The 17,098-nt window shown below is 36.5% G+C and overlaps 1 non-coding gene across 1 annotated transcript; it reads left to right on the forward strand.

The window, feature by feature from the left end:
* Nucleotides 1–16,768: 16,768 nt before the first annotated feature.
* LOC112699713 (small nucleolar RNA R71) lies at nucleotides 16,769–16,876 on the forward strand. Its single transcript, XR_003152655.1, has one exon. It is a non-coding gene; the product is annotated as a small nucleolar RNA R71 (small nucleolar RNA).
* The last annotated feature ends 222 nt before the right edge of the window (nucleotides 16,877–17,098 follow it).

A 17,098-nucleotide genomic window follows, 5' to 3' on the forward strand; every position in this document is an offset into this window, starting at 1 on the left:
CTAGGGCTTTCCAGCAATATAGAATAGTCCATACTTTGCCTGACTTTAGACGACGCAAACTGCATTCAACGCCAGCTTTATGCCCTATTCTGGCATTGAACGCCAGAAACAAGTTGCAAGCTAGAGTCAAACGCCAAAAACAAGTTACAAACTGGCGTTTAACTCCAAAGAAGGCCTCTACATGTGAAAGCTTCAATGCTCAGCCGAAGCACATACCAAGTGGGCCCGAAAGTAGATTTCTGCATCATTTACTTGTTTCTGCAACCCTAGTAACTAGTTTAGTATAAATAGAACTTTTTACTACTATACTCACATCTTTGGACATTTAGTCTTTAGACCAACGTCTTGGTTATTCTGGTTCCCTCTCTGGGGCCGAAGCCAATGAACACTATTATCACTTATGTATTTTCAACGGTGGAGTTTCTACACACCATAGATTAAGGTGTGGAGCTCTGTTGTTCCTCGAGTATTGATGCAAAGTACTATTGTTCTTCTATTCACCTCATGCTTATTCTTATTCTAAGATATTCATTCGCACACAAGAACATGATGAATGTGATGATTAGGTGACACTCATCACCATTCTCACTTATGAACGCGTGATTGACAACCACTTCCGTTCTACATGCAAACAAGCTTGAATGTATATCTCTTGGGTTTCTAATCAACGATTCACATCGACTCCCCTCCGAAAATGGGGCATCTGAATCCAAGATTAGAATCTTCGTGGTATAGGCTAGAATCAATTGGCAGCATTCCTGAGATCCGGAAAGTCTAAACCTTGTCTGTGGTATTCCGAGTAGGATCTGGGAAGGGATGACTGTGACGAGCTTCAAACTCGCGACTGTAGGGCGTAATGACAGACGTAAAAGGATAGTAAATCCTACTCCTTCACGATTGAGAACCAATAGCTGATTAGCCATACGATATCTGTGCATGGTATTTTTCATCTGAGACGAGAAATCCGGCAGTTGATTAGCCGTACAGAAACCGTAGAGGACCATTTTCACTGAGAGGACGGGAAGTAGCCATTGAAAATGGTGACATCCAACATATAGCTTGCCATAGAAAGGAGTATGAAGGATTGGATGAAGGCAATAGGAAAGCAGAGATTCAGAAGGAACAACGCATCTCCAGACGCTTATCTGAAATTCCCACCAATGAATTGCATAAGTATCTCTATCTTTATTTTATGTTTTATTTATCTTTTAATTATCAAAACTCCATGACCATTTGAATCTGCCTAACTGAGATTTACAAGATGACCATAGCTTGCTTCAAGCCGACAATCTCATTGGGATCGACCCTTACTCACGTAAGGTTTATTACTTGGACGACCCAGTGCACTTGTTGGTTAGTTATGCGAAGTTGTGAAAAAGAGTTCAGATTACAATTGTGCGTACCAAGTTGTTGGCGCCATTGAAATCACAATTTCGTGCACCAATAATCCCATGCAAAACAGTCACAATATTCCTTCAAAATCTCGACGATTTCTTGTTTGAAATCATCTGCCAGCATCTTGCTCACATATGTTGGTCTAGGATAATCACCGTTACCAATATCTTCTTCCTCCATAGGATCCTGCACCTCAACCTTTTTTTACAGTGTCAGTGTTATTTTTTTCAAAACCTAAAGGACCGTCATCATATATACAATCATAAGGTACAATGTCAATGCACCCTTCGCTGTCTGCCATATAGGCTGACAGCCGAGCCAGTTGGCTCGTCAAATTCATCATTTAAGTTTCTCCTGAGGCCGTATCCGTCCCGGCCTTAGGGACCAAAATAAAACCATTCATATCTATTTTGCACATCTCAATATTTTCAAGATTAAATGCCTTGGTGTAAACCGTCAGCGGCTTGACTCCAGGATTATACATCCTGAACTCTACATGCATCTCATCAGTAATAGGTACTATTGTCAGGAAGAACTTCTTTCACTCCTCCATCTTCATTCCAGAAAATCAATTTTTGATGTAGAGTGGACGGAATAGCACCCATTCCATGAATCCAATCATGTCTCAAAAGCAAGTTAAAACCAGCCTTAGAAGGAACAACAACAAATAGAGTTGGCCTATTGACAGAACTAACAACAATTGACAGCAGAACCACACTTCTAACATAAGAAGTCCTTCCATTAAAATCTTTTATCCTAATGCTACTTTTAATTAGATCTTTTTCAGTCTTTCAAAGCCTTCTCATCATTCTTTCAGGCATGAGATTGACAGTAGATCCCCCATCAACCAAAATCTTATTGAGTATCCTTCCATCAACACGAGTCTTGATATGCAATGGACGCAAGTGTTCCTTGTCATTTTCAGTAGGCTTCTCAAACAATCCTCCACCACACATATTGTCATCTAGCAATAAGTATTTGCTTTCAGGAAAGACATCATAACAATCATCTTCTAATGACTTTACTTCCCGGACTTGACTATACTCCTCAGGCAGTATTGACACCACAGCTATAGGTTGCTTAACACCAAATATTGCTTTTAAGCTGTCATCAAAACTAATGTCAAAATTATCAGTAATTAAATCTTCATCCTTTTTTTTCCTTGTTTTCAACCATTAGCTTCTTTCCAGTAAGATTCTTCTTTACATTTTTATTACATTTAGGGTGATTAGAAGAATTGCCTATTTCTGCAGACTTGGCCATACTCAGGTATATTCTCTTTTTGCTTACAAGTTGTAAAAGGAGAATATTTTAGAATATTTTGACAATTTGGCCAAGGAGAATAATTAGGAACCTGCTGCATGTTAGGATTATAACAAGAATAAATTGGCTTTGAGGGAATAGGCACATTTTTTGAAATTATATACTACCTCCATCCTGTTCATGATTCATGTTCCATAACTGAGACTCGTAGTACCTGGGCTTAAAAGGTCTAGGCTTCACCCATTTATTTTTTCCTCTTGCAAAAGTAGTAGGTTGATTCTGCACATTTCTCACATTCTGGACCCATTTATTGTTTGAAATTTTGGTAGGGGGAACTCTTGTCTTTTAAGAAAAGCCATCAGGTTTTCCATCAATCATGACTACAGTCTTCATCTTCTGGTTGACGGGTTGTATCCCAGTATTGTTGACACACTTATTCAAAGGAGTTTGACCGTCCAACTTTTATTTTTCTTTGGCTATCTTCCGCTTTAGCTCGTTAGTTTCATTTTCTTTTTCAGCAATTTTCTTTCTCAACTCAGCCTTTTCTTTCTCTTCAACTTTGTATTTTTCAAACTCTTTTGTAGCTTCCTTGTCAAAAACATCATTGTACTTTGGGCACATAGCAATGGTGCTATCAGATTCTTTAATTCTGAATAAAAAATCTAACAAATCCTCACCAGGACGAGGATAAACTGGCTTTTTGTCTTGCTAAAAAATTCTCAGGTCTTTTTATTTTCATCTTGAGCACTAGTCACTGTAGCGTCAATTCCTATCATGTTGACTGACAAATTGAATGGCTCAACATAATTTGAATCAGCAGCAAACGGTTCAACATTCACCTTCATAGCAGTTTTATCCTCAGACTTCAACCGTCCCTCCTCAATGACTTTTTGTATCAAATCCCTGAAAGAGATGCAATTATTAGTGGTGTGTGAGAATATATGATTTACAAAATTTTTTATTCTTTATTTCATCAGCTGAAGGCATCTTTTTTTCTTCTGGTAAAATAAGCTGCTTATCTTTTAACAAAACTTCAAATATTTGATCTACCTTAGAAATATCAAAAGAATAAGTCTTATTTTCAATTTTGGAATATGAAGAAACTTTTTCTTTTCCTTTAACAGGCCTCAAAGATTTGTATATATAAGGAGGACCTCCACGCAATTCAGCAATATAAACCTATTTCTCATCTGAATCACTACTATCGGAAAAACAATCAACATATGCAACCTTTTTAGAACTTTTTTTGAATTTTTTTTTAATTTTTTCTATTTGTCTTACTCTCTCAGCTAACTAGGAAAGATCTAAAGTATGTTGATTGACAAGTTTCTTCCTAACTCCAAATTCTAACCCATTAGTAGCCATTTTGACAACTTCAATTTTCGAAATCGGAGTAAAATACTTATTTCTCATGTTTCTAAACTGTGCCAAATAAGTGTCAATGGATTTTCCTTCTGCATGTTTGACAAAGAATAAATCCGTAAGACTAACTTTCAATTCACTTCAGAAAAATTGATCATGAAAATTTCTTTCTAATTGCGCCCAAGAATATATAGAATTTGGTCTCAAATTGGAGAACCATGTAAATGCATTTTTTGTTAAAGAAGAAGGAAAGCATCTCATCTTGAGATATTCATTAGAAGCTGATTCCCCAATTTCAACAGTATATCGAGCAATATACTCTACTGTAGACTCATTTTCTTCTCTAGAAAATTTTGTAAGGGATTTTGAAAATTTTCAACCCCTTGGGAGCTCTGCGTATTGGACACATTTAGGAAAAACAGACACAAAATACGACCTATTTAAGCAACCAACATTAAATCCCAAATAATTTAAAACTTGTTTGGCATTTCTTGCTAGATTATAATGCCCCCCTAAGTTGTTTTTCCTAAGTCTTTCCAATATATCATCAGCATTTTGACCATGTCTAGGAATATGAATATTATAATTAGGAAGTGCTCCACCGCTCTGATTGACATTATCAAATCTTAAATCCTGGTTGTCATTTTCTTCTAAATTTACCACAATAGCAATCCTATTAACTTGTCTATTTAATTGTTCAATTCTAGTGTTTGTATTTTCTAAAAGAGGATTTAAACCTGTCACCATTTGATGAGTTAACATGTTTACTAGATCATGGTGACTTTCATCTATCTGTTGCCTAATATTTGCTAAAGATCCCACGGTTTGACTAGGTTGATTAACAGGCATTGCTCTTGACATGTTAGAAAACACAGGTCTAGAATTTTCTATCCTAGTGACAGTGGATGTAGTAGAATTAGATGCACTGTTATTTTCTATATTAATAGCATGTGAAAAATTTGTTGTGATATGTGTGAACCTGACACCCGAAAAACAGGTACATTTGACATTCCATATGGATTTTGATAAAGAGGATTTTGAAAAGTTGAGTAGAGAGGCACATGCAATTCTTGAGTCACCATGGGGTACATACCCCGGTGGCAAGCCATATGGCGGCCATCCCATAGTATTTATGTGAGTTGCATTTAACCTTGTATGGGCATGGACAACGCCATCACGTCTTATTGACAGCAAGGTAGGCTCTGCATTTGAAATCATAGAAGAATTTTTGGATTCATTTCCTCTAGTCTCATCACTGGAAGTAGAAGAAGATGCTGTAGAAGTATTTGAGATGTCAACTGACGCTAATTTCTGTCTCTAGGCGCACGAATTTACCACTGCGCAACCATATGCAAATTTAAAACTCCTAGTTTTTCTTTTGACAATTACAATCTATTGACAAGGTCCTACCGGGCGTGTCAATTTGTTTTACTCAAATTTTGTTTATGTTTAAAAGAAAACGTGGGTATCTCAATGTCGCAATTGTAACATCAAATAAAATTAAAAGGAATAAAAGTAACAAATAAACATATAAATGTAAGGTGCCGGTGGCGAAGTAAATTGTAGAAATTGAGGCAAACATGAAATTAAAAAGAAGATGAAGGAAGAAACGTGAACGTAAAAAAGAAAAAGACGTAAAAGTAGAGGAATTTTATTAATAAAAACTGAAAGAAGGCAAAGTATAAGTGTTTGAGTTCAGAGGAATTATTTAAGATTCTCAATTTTACTCTATGATGTCAAAGGATTGAGAGCGTTTTGGGTTTCTAAATGTTTTTCAAAAAGAACTGAATTCCCTACAATGTGTTCCTAAAACTTTATTTATAGACTAACTTAATGTCAGCTGACAGTTACTATTAATATACTTGTTGCGGAAAATTTAGATTGGCCCGTAACCATTTTCGCACCTCTTGTAAGTTTCAAAAATAAAATAGATAACCAACTGTCAAATAATCTGATTTAATTTAAAATAAATATAAATATTATATATAGAGACCTCACCATATAACTAATTATTTTTTTTATAATTTTCTTATAAAAGTTATATTTTGTCTAACAAACTCTATAAAAAATTAGTAAAATTCTATAAGCTTTTCATTCAGAACTCATTATCATCGATAATTACGTACATAAGCGAACCCCCTATAATGAGATTTTCGATCGATAGAATCAGGTTATCCAAAATCATTTGCAACTATATATGCAAACAAGGCTCACCAGAATCTTCTTGTTACAACTCTTTAATGCATAGAAAGAGAGTTTTTAAGGGAATCTGGTGGAGTCGTTGGACATAAAGGTGGAAAGAAAACTAAATTACAATGGAAAACGATGATAATACTAAGGGATATTATGGTCGTCTTATAAATTTCTTTCGGACTTATTCTTAAATAAATTTTATTAGGTCTTTTAGAATAATTTTAGTTTAGTTATTCTTTTTTATTAATGAAAATGTGCTAATGGTGTTTTATGATAATTTTTTCTTTTTTAACTACTGCTGGAATAATCGAATAATATTAGATATATAAATGTGTAAACATAAATTTTACATACATAAAAGTATAAATATTAAATTAAATATGATAACTTTACATTATTGTCTCTCTAACATTATCGATTTTGTTAGGTAAACAATAATTTTTGTGAATAATGTGAACAATAAATTCTAAAATTGATCCAATAAAATAAAAACATACTATATCTTTAAATTATCTATCTAAATTTTAATATTAAGATAATTATTTACACACTTAGTAAATTAAATATTTGATGTATTCATTATTTATATTGTTTAGTATTTTCGTTTTAATCGCGTTGTATAAATTGATTTGGTCTCTTAAAAATTTAATGCCTTAATTTGGTCTTTGAAAAATACTAATGTGAAAAAAATTAGTCCAATCATTAACTTCCGCCTAACTGATAAAATTATCATTCTTAACATGTCACGTGCTACTTAATAGTAATATTTAATAAAATTTTTTTAATAAAGACCAAATTGATTCACATTAATGTCTTTTAAAAATTAAATTAACTCATGCATAATTTTTTGAAGTACAAAATTTCCAAAGCATATGTTTCCGATACCATTATAATTTTTATATATAATTCTAACCAAATGTACTATATAAACAATATAATTATGAATTTAGTTAACTTGTATTATAAGAATATACTTTAAGAGTATAATAATAAAAATTTTGAAGTTTTTAATATATTTAATAATGTATTAAAAATATAAATAAATCAATAAATTTTAATAAAACACGTTACCAAGAACCTATAATTATACATGTTTTAACAAAGCAGGCTTTAAGCTCCATACCTAATGACATTTTTCAACGAAGTGTAGTGGGCGGGTCAATGAATAAATCAGTGGGGAAGAAAAAAAGTGTTGCATATGTAGCAATTAATTAAAAGCCTACCCATAATTAGGTAAGAATTCTTCATGAATTAAGGGATAAATTATATATTGGCAATCATCATCATGGCATCCATATAATGATCCATACATGTATTGATACGTTCATGGAAATTTGATGGCATGATTTTCAATGCGAATAAATGAGTGTAGAGCTTTTGTAGTAATATGATTTTGAAGCTTTTAGTTATAGTGAAGCTTTGCTGTCTTTGGCCAACTCCAAACTAGTACAAGTTATTATTGGTGCCGTGACTCCTCTCAAATCTCAATCATCACCTTCTGCCCCCACATTACTTTAATTTTAGACCCTGAACATGTATGATTTTTTATTTTTATTATCTTAATTAAATGTTTAGAATTTATTTATATGACTTTTAATTTTGACATGATCAATATATTGTTATTGAGTCAATCATTTTTATTAATATGATAATATATATGATATTGAATATTTACGTGAAATCTGTTACACTGTGTTAAATTATTTTTTTCTTTAAGTTTGTGGAGAAGTGGTCCATATTATAGTACTCAAAACTCAAAAAGTATATTTTTCAAAGAAAATATATATAGGTGAGGTGCAAGAGGCCAGGAGACTTTTGGTTTGAAAATATAGCTGGATACATGTACTCTTAATGGATAGTGAACACACGCATGATGTGGACTTTTTTTTGTTCGATATTGAATTATTAAGAGTAAAATGATTCAAATTATGTGTTTTTCGTTGTCTTTACAAAATGTCAATAACATTTATCTTTTTCGTAATTAAAAAAATATTTTACAAAATGTTAATGTCATTTTGTGATGCTACTATAACACTATAAAATATTAAAATAATTAAATATTCTCGTATTTTGCATTAAAATCATTCATATATATAAAAAAATTAGTCCCATATAATACATTACTAGATACACATTTAATTAAAATTTAAATGCAGGTTTGATTTAGACAAATTTTATGGAGTCTATTATTTAATATTAAAATTTTATTGAATTTATTTTTTATAATAAATTTTAAATATTTAAAATTTATTAATTTTTATATTATAAAATTAAATTTTAACTATTTAACTTTTTTTTTAATAATTATCAAATTTTTAGACATCATAACAAATATTTTTTATTTGTTGCTCCTTTTTGGACCGCCAAAATAGGAAGTGAAGGCTAAGGCAAGAGATTTTTTATTTAAATAAATTAAATAAATGTATTAATTATTGAAATAAATTATTTTAAAAATTATTACCGAAATTCGTCCATTAGCTTTATTTTGTTTACAGTGTAAACGAGATAATTTTGTACACTGTAAACGAAATATATGTTAAGTCAATGCGTTTATAGTATAAACGAGATATAGCAAGACAAATTTTCAGCGGCTATAAAAAGATGTGCAACACTTGGCATTCTCCATATACATTTCATATATTCTTCTCTTCCGTTTTTCTCACAAAAAGAAGGAAAAAATGACCAATAATAGTGTATACATAGTTGTGTGTGTTTGTCCCAATTGTTGTATGAGAAATGGCGACAATAGGGTGATATTTGAGTGTGAGAATTCGATACTCTTGTGCACTCGGCGTTTAAGTTTGTTGTCCGAGTTGAAGATTTTGATATTGAGCACCTTGGTGGAACAGGGACGAGGGAGGTCGGAAGAGTGGGATATAGGTTGCTATCATAGTTGGGTAATGGAGTTTTCCGGTTTTGATTATTTCGGCTTCTAGGGACGAACATGTGCACTCATGTTTGACATCCATAGAAGAATCATGGCGGAACAAGTGATGGAGCTGTCCACTGAGGTTGGAGATGTTGGTGGTGGTGGTTTTGTACACTCGACCTATGTGCAGGACGACCGACCTCTCGCACCACTACCCATTCATGTCGCCATTCTAGTGGAAGACATGGAGGTGGGTGAGGAAAACTCCGACGAAGAGTACATTGCCGATAGTGTTGATAGTGATTCCTCTAAAGGGGGCGATGAGGAGGAGTTTGTACTGAAGACGTCCACTGAGACATTCTTGCGCCATGTTTTGCCTCCCCCCACCCAGTTTCGGCGCTATCAGATGTACCAATTCACTATCATACATTGGATCTGGACGCCATGCATGAGAGAACTCTAATTTCCAACACGGGAGAAGAGGATTACAACCTAGACGGTGGTGTAAAATTTTGGGTCGGACACAGATTCAAATGTTGAGATGCAGTGATGCAGGGTGTGAAGAACTACAGTATAAGCAGGAGTTCTAAGTACCGGGTGATCGAATCAGACCGATTAAAGTACCATGTGCATTGCTGTCAAGCTGCAAATGGGTATCCATGGAGTCTCCATGTTGCCCTTCGACAGAACCTCAGATACTGGTGAGTTCAAGTCTAATTGAGGCGTACTTACTCGTTTATGGTTGCTATATATTAAGTAGTTTCCAACCATGGCTGTTTTATTTTGTTAGGGAGGTCCGTAGGGTTGGTGGAGCGCACAATTGTTTAGCACCCACCATGTCCTAAGACACATCCTTGTCCTACAAGGTGCGGTCCGACAGAGCTATCACTTCAAACTCTCCTACAGAAAGGTGTGGATGGCAAAGCAAAAGGCAATTGCTCAGATCTACGGGAATTGGGAGGAGTCATACAATAAGGTGTCGAAACTACTTCAAGTGCTGCAAAGTTATTTCTTAGGAACTATTTGTGAGCTACGTACCGTACTTCGACAAAGTATTTTAGACTTTTCCATCCTGTGTAGAGGCTTTCAATCATTGTAAGCCATTTGTTTTAGTCGATGACACGCATCTGTATGGCAGGTACAATGGGGTGCTGCTTATTGTAGTGGTACAAAACGACAACAGTAATATCCTGCCTATTGCTTTTGCCATTGTGGAGTCCGAGAGTACGGAGTTGGTGCACGAAATTGTGATCATCAACAATGGCGCCAAAGACTTGGAGCTCTCAAACGTGAATCACACTTTATCACAACTTCGCACAACTAACCAGCAAGTGCACTGGGTCGTCCAAGTAATACCTTACGTGAGTAAGGGTCGATCCCACGGAGATTGTTGGTATGAAGCAAGCTATGGTCATCTTGTAAATCTCAGTTAGGCGGATTCAAATGGTTATAATGGTTTTTGAATATAAGAATAAATAAAGCATAAAATAAAGATAGAGATACTTATGTAATTCATTGGTTGAAATTTCAGATAAGTGTATGGAGATGCTTTGTCCCTTCTGAATCTCTGCTTTCCTACTGCCTTCCTCCAATCATTTTTACTCCTTTCCATGGCAAGCTGTATGTTGGGTTTCACCGTTGTAAATGGCTACCTCCCATCCTTTCAGTGAAAATGGTCCAAATACTCTGTCACAGCACGGCTAATCATCTGTCGGTTCTCGATCATGTCGGAATAGAATCCAGTGATTCTTTTGCATCTGTCACTACGCCCAACACTCGCGAATTTGAAGCTCGTCATAGTCATTCAATCCTTGAATCCTACTCGAAATACCACAGACAAGGTTTAGAATTTCCAAATTCTCAAGAATGCTGGCAATGGATTCTAGCTTATACCACGAAGATTCTGATTAAGGAATCCAATAGATACACGCTCATTCTAAAGTAGAACGGAAGTGGTTGTCAGTCACGCGTTTATAGGTGAGAATGATGATGAGTGTCACGGATCATCACATTCATCATGTTGAAGTGCAACGAATATCTTAGAATAAGAATAAGCTGAATTGAATAGAAGAATAATAGTAATTGCATTAATATTCGAGAAACAGCAGAGCTCCACACCTTAATCTATGGTGTGTAGAAACTCCACCATTGAAAATACATAAGTGATAGTGGTCCAGGCATGGCCGAGAGGCCAGCCTCCAAAACGTGATCAATAGTCTCCTAAGATGAACAATCGATTAAAACTGAAACCAAAGATGTCTAATACAATAGTAAAATATCCTATTTATACTAGACTAGTTACTAGGGTTTACAGAAGTAAGTCTTAGTGCAGAAATCCACTTTCGGGGCCCACTTTGGTGTGTGCTTGGGCTGAGCTTTAGCTTTACACATGCAAAGGCTTCTTTTGGGATTAAACGCCAAGTTGTAACGCCTGTTTGGCGTTTAACTCTAATTTGTGACGTGTTTCTCGTGTTTTACTCCAGAATGCAGCATGGAACTGGCGTTGAATGCCAGTTTGCATCATCTAAAATCAAATAAAGTATGGACTATTATATATTTCTGAAAATCCCTGAATGTCTACTTTCCGACGCAGTTAAGAGCGCACCATTTGGAGTTCTGTAGCTCCAGAAAATCCATCTCGAGTGCAGGGAGGTCAGAATCCAACAGCATTAGCATTCCTTTGTCAGCCTCTTATCAGATTTTTGCTCAGGTCCCTCAATTTCAGCTAGAAAATACCTGAAATCATAGAAAAATACACAAACTCATAGTAAAGTCCAGAAATGTAAATTTTGCATAAAAACCAATAAAAATATCCCTAAAAGTAGCTAGATTCTACTAAAAACTATCTAAAAACAATGCCAAAAAGCGTATAAATTATCCGCTCATCACAACACCAAACTTAAATTGTTGCTTGTCCCCAAGCAACTGAAAATCAAATAGGATAAAAAGAAGAGAATATACTATAAATCTCAAAATATCAATGAATTTTAGTTCTAATTAGATGAGCGGGACTTGTAGCTTTTTGCTTCTGAACAGTTTTGGCATCTCACTTTATCCTTCGAAGTTTAGAATGATTGACATCCATAGGAACTCAGAGTTCAGATAGTGTTATTGATTCTCCTAGTTAAGTATGTTGATTCTTGAACATAGCTACTTTTATGAGTCTTGGCCGTGGCCCTAAGCACTTTGTTTTCTAGTATTACCACCGGATACATAAATGCCACAGACACATGGTTAGGGACAGCTTGATTTAGCCGCTTAGGCCTGGATTTATTTCCTTAGGCCCTCCTATCCATTGATGCTCAAAGCCTTGGATCTTTTTTACCCTCGCCTTTTGGTTTTAAGGGGTATTGGCTTTTTCTGCTTGTTTTTTCTTTTTCTTTCTTTAAAATTTTTTTTGCCACTTTTTTTTCGCAAGCTTTGTTCTTCACTGCTTTTTCTTGCTTCAAGAATCAATTTTATGATTTTTCAGATCATCAATAACATTTTTCTTGTTCATCATTCTTTCAAGAGCCAACAATTTTAACATTCTTAAACAACAAGATAAAAAATATGCACTGTTTAAGCATTCATTCAGAAAATAAAAAGTATTGTCACCACATCAATATAATTAAACTACATTCAAGGATGAATTTGAAACTCATGTGCTTCTTTTTCTTTTCTATTAGAAACATTTTTCATTTAAGAAAGGTGAAGGATTCATGGAATTATTCATAGCCTTAAGATACAGTTACTAAATACTAATGATCATGTAGTAAAAAAAAAACACGAACATAGGCAAACATGAAGTTCAAAAATCGAAAAACAGAGAGATAAGAACAAGGAAGTTAAGGAATGAGTCCAACTTAGTGATGGTGACGCCTTCTCCTTGAAGGATCAATGGTGTTCTTGAGCTCCTCTATGTCTCTTCCTTGCCTTTGTTGCTCCTCCCTCATAGCTCTTTGATCTTCTCTAATCTCATTGAGAATGATGGAGTGTTATTGGTGTTCCACCCTTAATTGGTTCATGTCATGACTCAATCCTTCTAGAGAAGTGTTGAGTTATTCCCAATAGTTGTTTGGAGGAAAATACATCCCTTGAGGCATCTCAGGGATTTCTTGATGATGAGCTTCCTCATGCGTCTCTTGAGATCCATGAATGGGCTCTCTTATTTGCTCCATCCTTTTCTTAGTGATGGGCTTGTCCTCTTCAATGAGGATGTCTCCTTCTATGACAACTCCAACTAACTAGCATAGATGGTAAATGAGATGAGGAAAAGCTAGCATTGCCAAGGTGGAGGGCTTTTCGGCTACTTTGTAGAGTTCTAGAGAGATGACTTCATGAACTTCTACTTCCTCTCCAATCATGATACTATGGATCATGATGGCCCGATCCATAGTTACTTCGAATCGGTTGCTAGTGGGGATGATGGAGCGTTGGATGAACTCCAACCATCCTCTAGCCACAGGCTTAAGGTCCAGTCTTCTTAATTGAACCGGCGTACCCTTTGAGTCTCTTTTCCATTGAGCTCCTTCCATACATATGTCCATGAGGACTTGGTCTAACCTTTGATCAAAGTTGACCCTTCTAGTGTAGAGGCGTGCGTCTTCTTGCATCATAGGCAAGTTGAACGCCAACCTTACGTTCTCCGGACTGAAATCTAAGCATTTCCCCCGAACCATTGTAAGCCAATTCTTTGGGTTTGGGTTCATGCTTTGATCATGGTTCCTAGTGATCCATGCGTTTGCATAGAACTCTTGAACCATTAAGATTCTGACTTGTTGAATGGGGTTGGTAAAACTTCCTAACCTCTTCTTTGGATCTCATGTCGGATCTCCAGATACTTGTTTTTCTTGAGCATGAAAGGGACCTCAGGGATCACCTTCTTCTTGGCCACAACTTCATAGAAGTGGTCTTTATGGGCTTTTGAGATAAATCTCTCCATCTCCCATGACTCGGAGGTGGAAGCTTTTGTCTTCCCTTTTCTCTTTCTAGAGGTTTCTCCGGCCTTAGGTGCCATCAATCGTTATGGAAAAATAAAAAAGCTATGCTTTTACCACACCAAACTTAGAATGTTGCTCACCCTCGAGCAAGAGAAGAAAGAATAGATGAAGAAGAAGAAGAGATGGAGGAGAGGGAGAGTGGTATGTTTTTAGCCAAGGGAGATAAGAGAGGGTAGTGAGGTGTGAAAATGAAGAAGGATAGAGGAGTTTATATAGTGGAGGGAGAGGGGTTAGGGTTCGGTCATTTAGGGTGGGTTTGGGTGGGAAAGAGATTTTGAATTTGAAGGTAGGTGGGGTTTATAGGGAAGAGTGGATTGATGTGAGTGGTGAAGAGGTGATGGGGAAGAGTGATTGAGGTGATTGGTAAATGATGTTTGGGGAAGAGTGTTATGAAAAGATGTGAGAGAAAGGGAGAAGGTAGGTGGGGATCCTGTGGGGTCTACAGATCCTGAGGTGATCCTGTAGGGTCCACAGATCCTGAGGTGTCAAGGATTTCTCATCCCTGCACCCTTTAGGCGTGTAAAATGTCCTCTGCATGCAATCCTGGCGTTTAATGCCAAACTGATGCTTGTTTCTGGCGTTAAACGCCAGCTCTATGCTTGTTTCTGGCGTTAAACGCCAGCTCTATGCTTGTTTCTGGCGTTAAACGCCACTTTGCTGCTTGTTTCTGGCGTTTAACGCCAGCTTTTCTCAGGGTGTAATCCTGGCATTTAAACGCCAGACTGTTGCTTGTTTCTGGCGTTCAACGCCAGCTTCATGCTCTGTTCTGGTGTTAAACGCCAGCCAAATGTTCCTTACTGGCGTTTAAATGCCAGTAAGCTCTTCCTCCAGGGTGTGCTTTTTCTTCTGCTGTTTTTGATTCTGTTTTTAATTTTTGCAATTGTTTTGTGACTCCACATGATCATAAACCTAATAAAACATAAAAGAACAATAGAAATATAGATAAATAAAAATCAGGTTGCCTCTCAATAAGCACTTCTTTAATGCCAATAGCTTGACAGTGAGCTCTCATGGAGCTTCACAGATGTTCAGAGCATTGTTGGGACCTCCCAACACCAAACATAGAGTTTGAATGTGGGGGTTCAACACCAAACTTAGAGTTTGGTTGTGGCCTCCCAACACCAAACTTAGAGTTTGACTGTGGGGCCTTTGTTTGACTCTGTATTGAGAGAAGTTTTTCGTGCTTCTTTTCCATGTTTACAAAAGGATAACCTTGAGCCTTAAACACAAGGTAGTCCCCATTCAATTGAAGGACTAGCTCTCATCTGTTAACATCAATCACAGCTCCTGCTATGGCTAGGAAGGGTCTTGCAAGAATGATGGATTCATTCTCATCCTTTCCGGTGTCTAAGATTATGAAATCAGCAGGGATGTAAAGGCCTTTAACCTTTACCAACACATCCTCTACCAATCCATAAGCTTGTTTTATTGATTTGTCTGCCATCTCTAATGAGAGTTTTGCAGCTTGTACCTCAAAAATCCCCAGTTTCTCCATTACAGAGAGTGGCATAAGATTTATACCTGACCCAGGTCACACAGAGCCTTCTCAAAGGTCATGGTGCCTATGGTACAGGATATCAAGAATTTACCAGGATCTTGTTTCTTTTGAGGTATAGTTTGCTAAACCCATATATCTAGTTCACTAATGAGCAAGGGAGGTTCACCTTCCCAAGTCTCATTACCAAATAACTTGGCATTCAACTTCATGATGGCTCCTAGATATTGAGCAACTTGCTCTTTAGTTACATCTTCATCCTCTTCAGAGGAAGAATAGTTCTCAAAGCTCATGAATGGTAAAAGGAGGTTCAATGGAATCTCTATGGTCTCTAGGTGAGCCTCAGATTCCTTAGGTTCCTCAGTTTGGAACTCCTTTTTGTTCAGAGGACGTCCCAGGAGGTCTTCCTCACTGGGATTCACGTCCTTCTCTTCCTCTTTGGATTTGGCCATATTGATAATATCAATGGCTTTGCACTCTCTTTTTGGATTCTCTTCTGTATTGCTTGGGAGAGTACTAGGAGGAGTTTCAGTGATTTTCTTACTCAGCTGACCCACTTGTGCCTCCAAGTTTCTAATAGAGGACATTGTTTCATTCATGAAACTTAAAGTGGCCTTAGATAGATCAGAGACTATGTTTGCTAAGCTGGAGGGGCTCTGTTCAAAATTCTCTGTCTGTTGCTGAGAAGATGATGGAAAAGGCTTGCTATTGCTAAACCTGTTTCTTCTACCATTAGTCTTGTTGAGGCTTTTGTTGATCCTTCCATGAGAAATTTGGATGATTTCTCCATGAGGAATTGTAGGTGTTTCCATAGGGTTCATCCATGTAATTCACCTCTGCTATTGCAGGGTTCTCAGGATCATAAGCTTCTTCTTCAGAAGATGCCTCTTTAGTACTGTTGAATGCATTTTGCCATCCATTCAGACTCTGAGAAATCATGTTGACTTGCTGAGTCAACATTTTGTTCTGAGCCAATATGGCATTCAGAGCATCAATTTCAAGAACTCCCTTCATCTGAGGTGTCCCATTATTCACAGGATTTCTCTCAGAGGTGTACATGAATTGGTTATTTGCAACCATGTCAATGAGTTCCTGAGCTTCTGCAGGCGTTTTCTTTAGGTGAATGGATCCACCTGCAGAGTGGTCCAATGACATCTTAGACAATTCAGACAGACCATCATAGAATATATCCAGGATGGTCCATTCTGAAAGCATGTCAGAAGGACATTTTTTTGTCAACTGCTTGTATCTTTCCCAAGCTTCATAGAGGGATTCACCATCCTTTTGCTTGAAGGTCTGAACATCCACTCTAAGCTTGCTCAGCTTTTGAGGAGGAAAGAACTTGGCCAAGAAGGCCGTGACCAGCTTATCCCAAGAGTCCAGACTATCTTTAGGTTGTGAGTCCAACCATGTTCTAGCTCTGTCTCTTACAGCAAAGGGGAAAAGCATGAGCCTGTAGACTTCTGAATCTACTCCATTAGTCTTAACAGTATCACAGATCTGTAAAAACTTAGTTAAAAACTGATAGGAATCTTCTGA

The sequence above is a fragment of the Arachis hypogaea genome, chromosome 6 (assembly GCF_003086295.3).
Source record: "Arachis hypogaea cultivar Tifrunner chromosome 6, arahy.Tifrunner.gnm2.J5K5, whole genome shotgun sequence".
In the NCBI taxonomy this organism is placed as follows: Eukaryota; Viridiplantae; Streptophyta; class Magnoliopsida; order Fabales; family Fabaceae; genus Arachis; species Arachis hypogaea.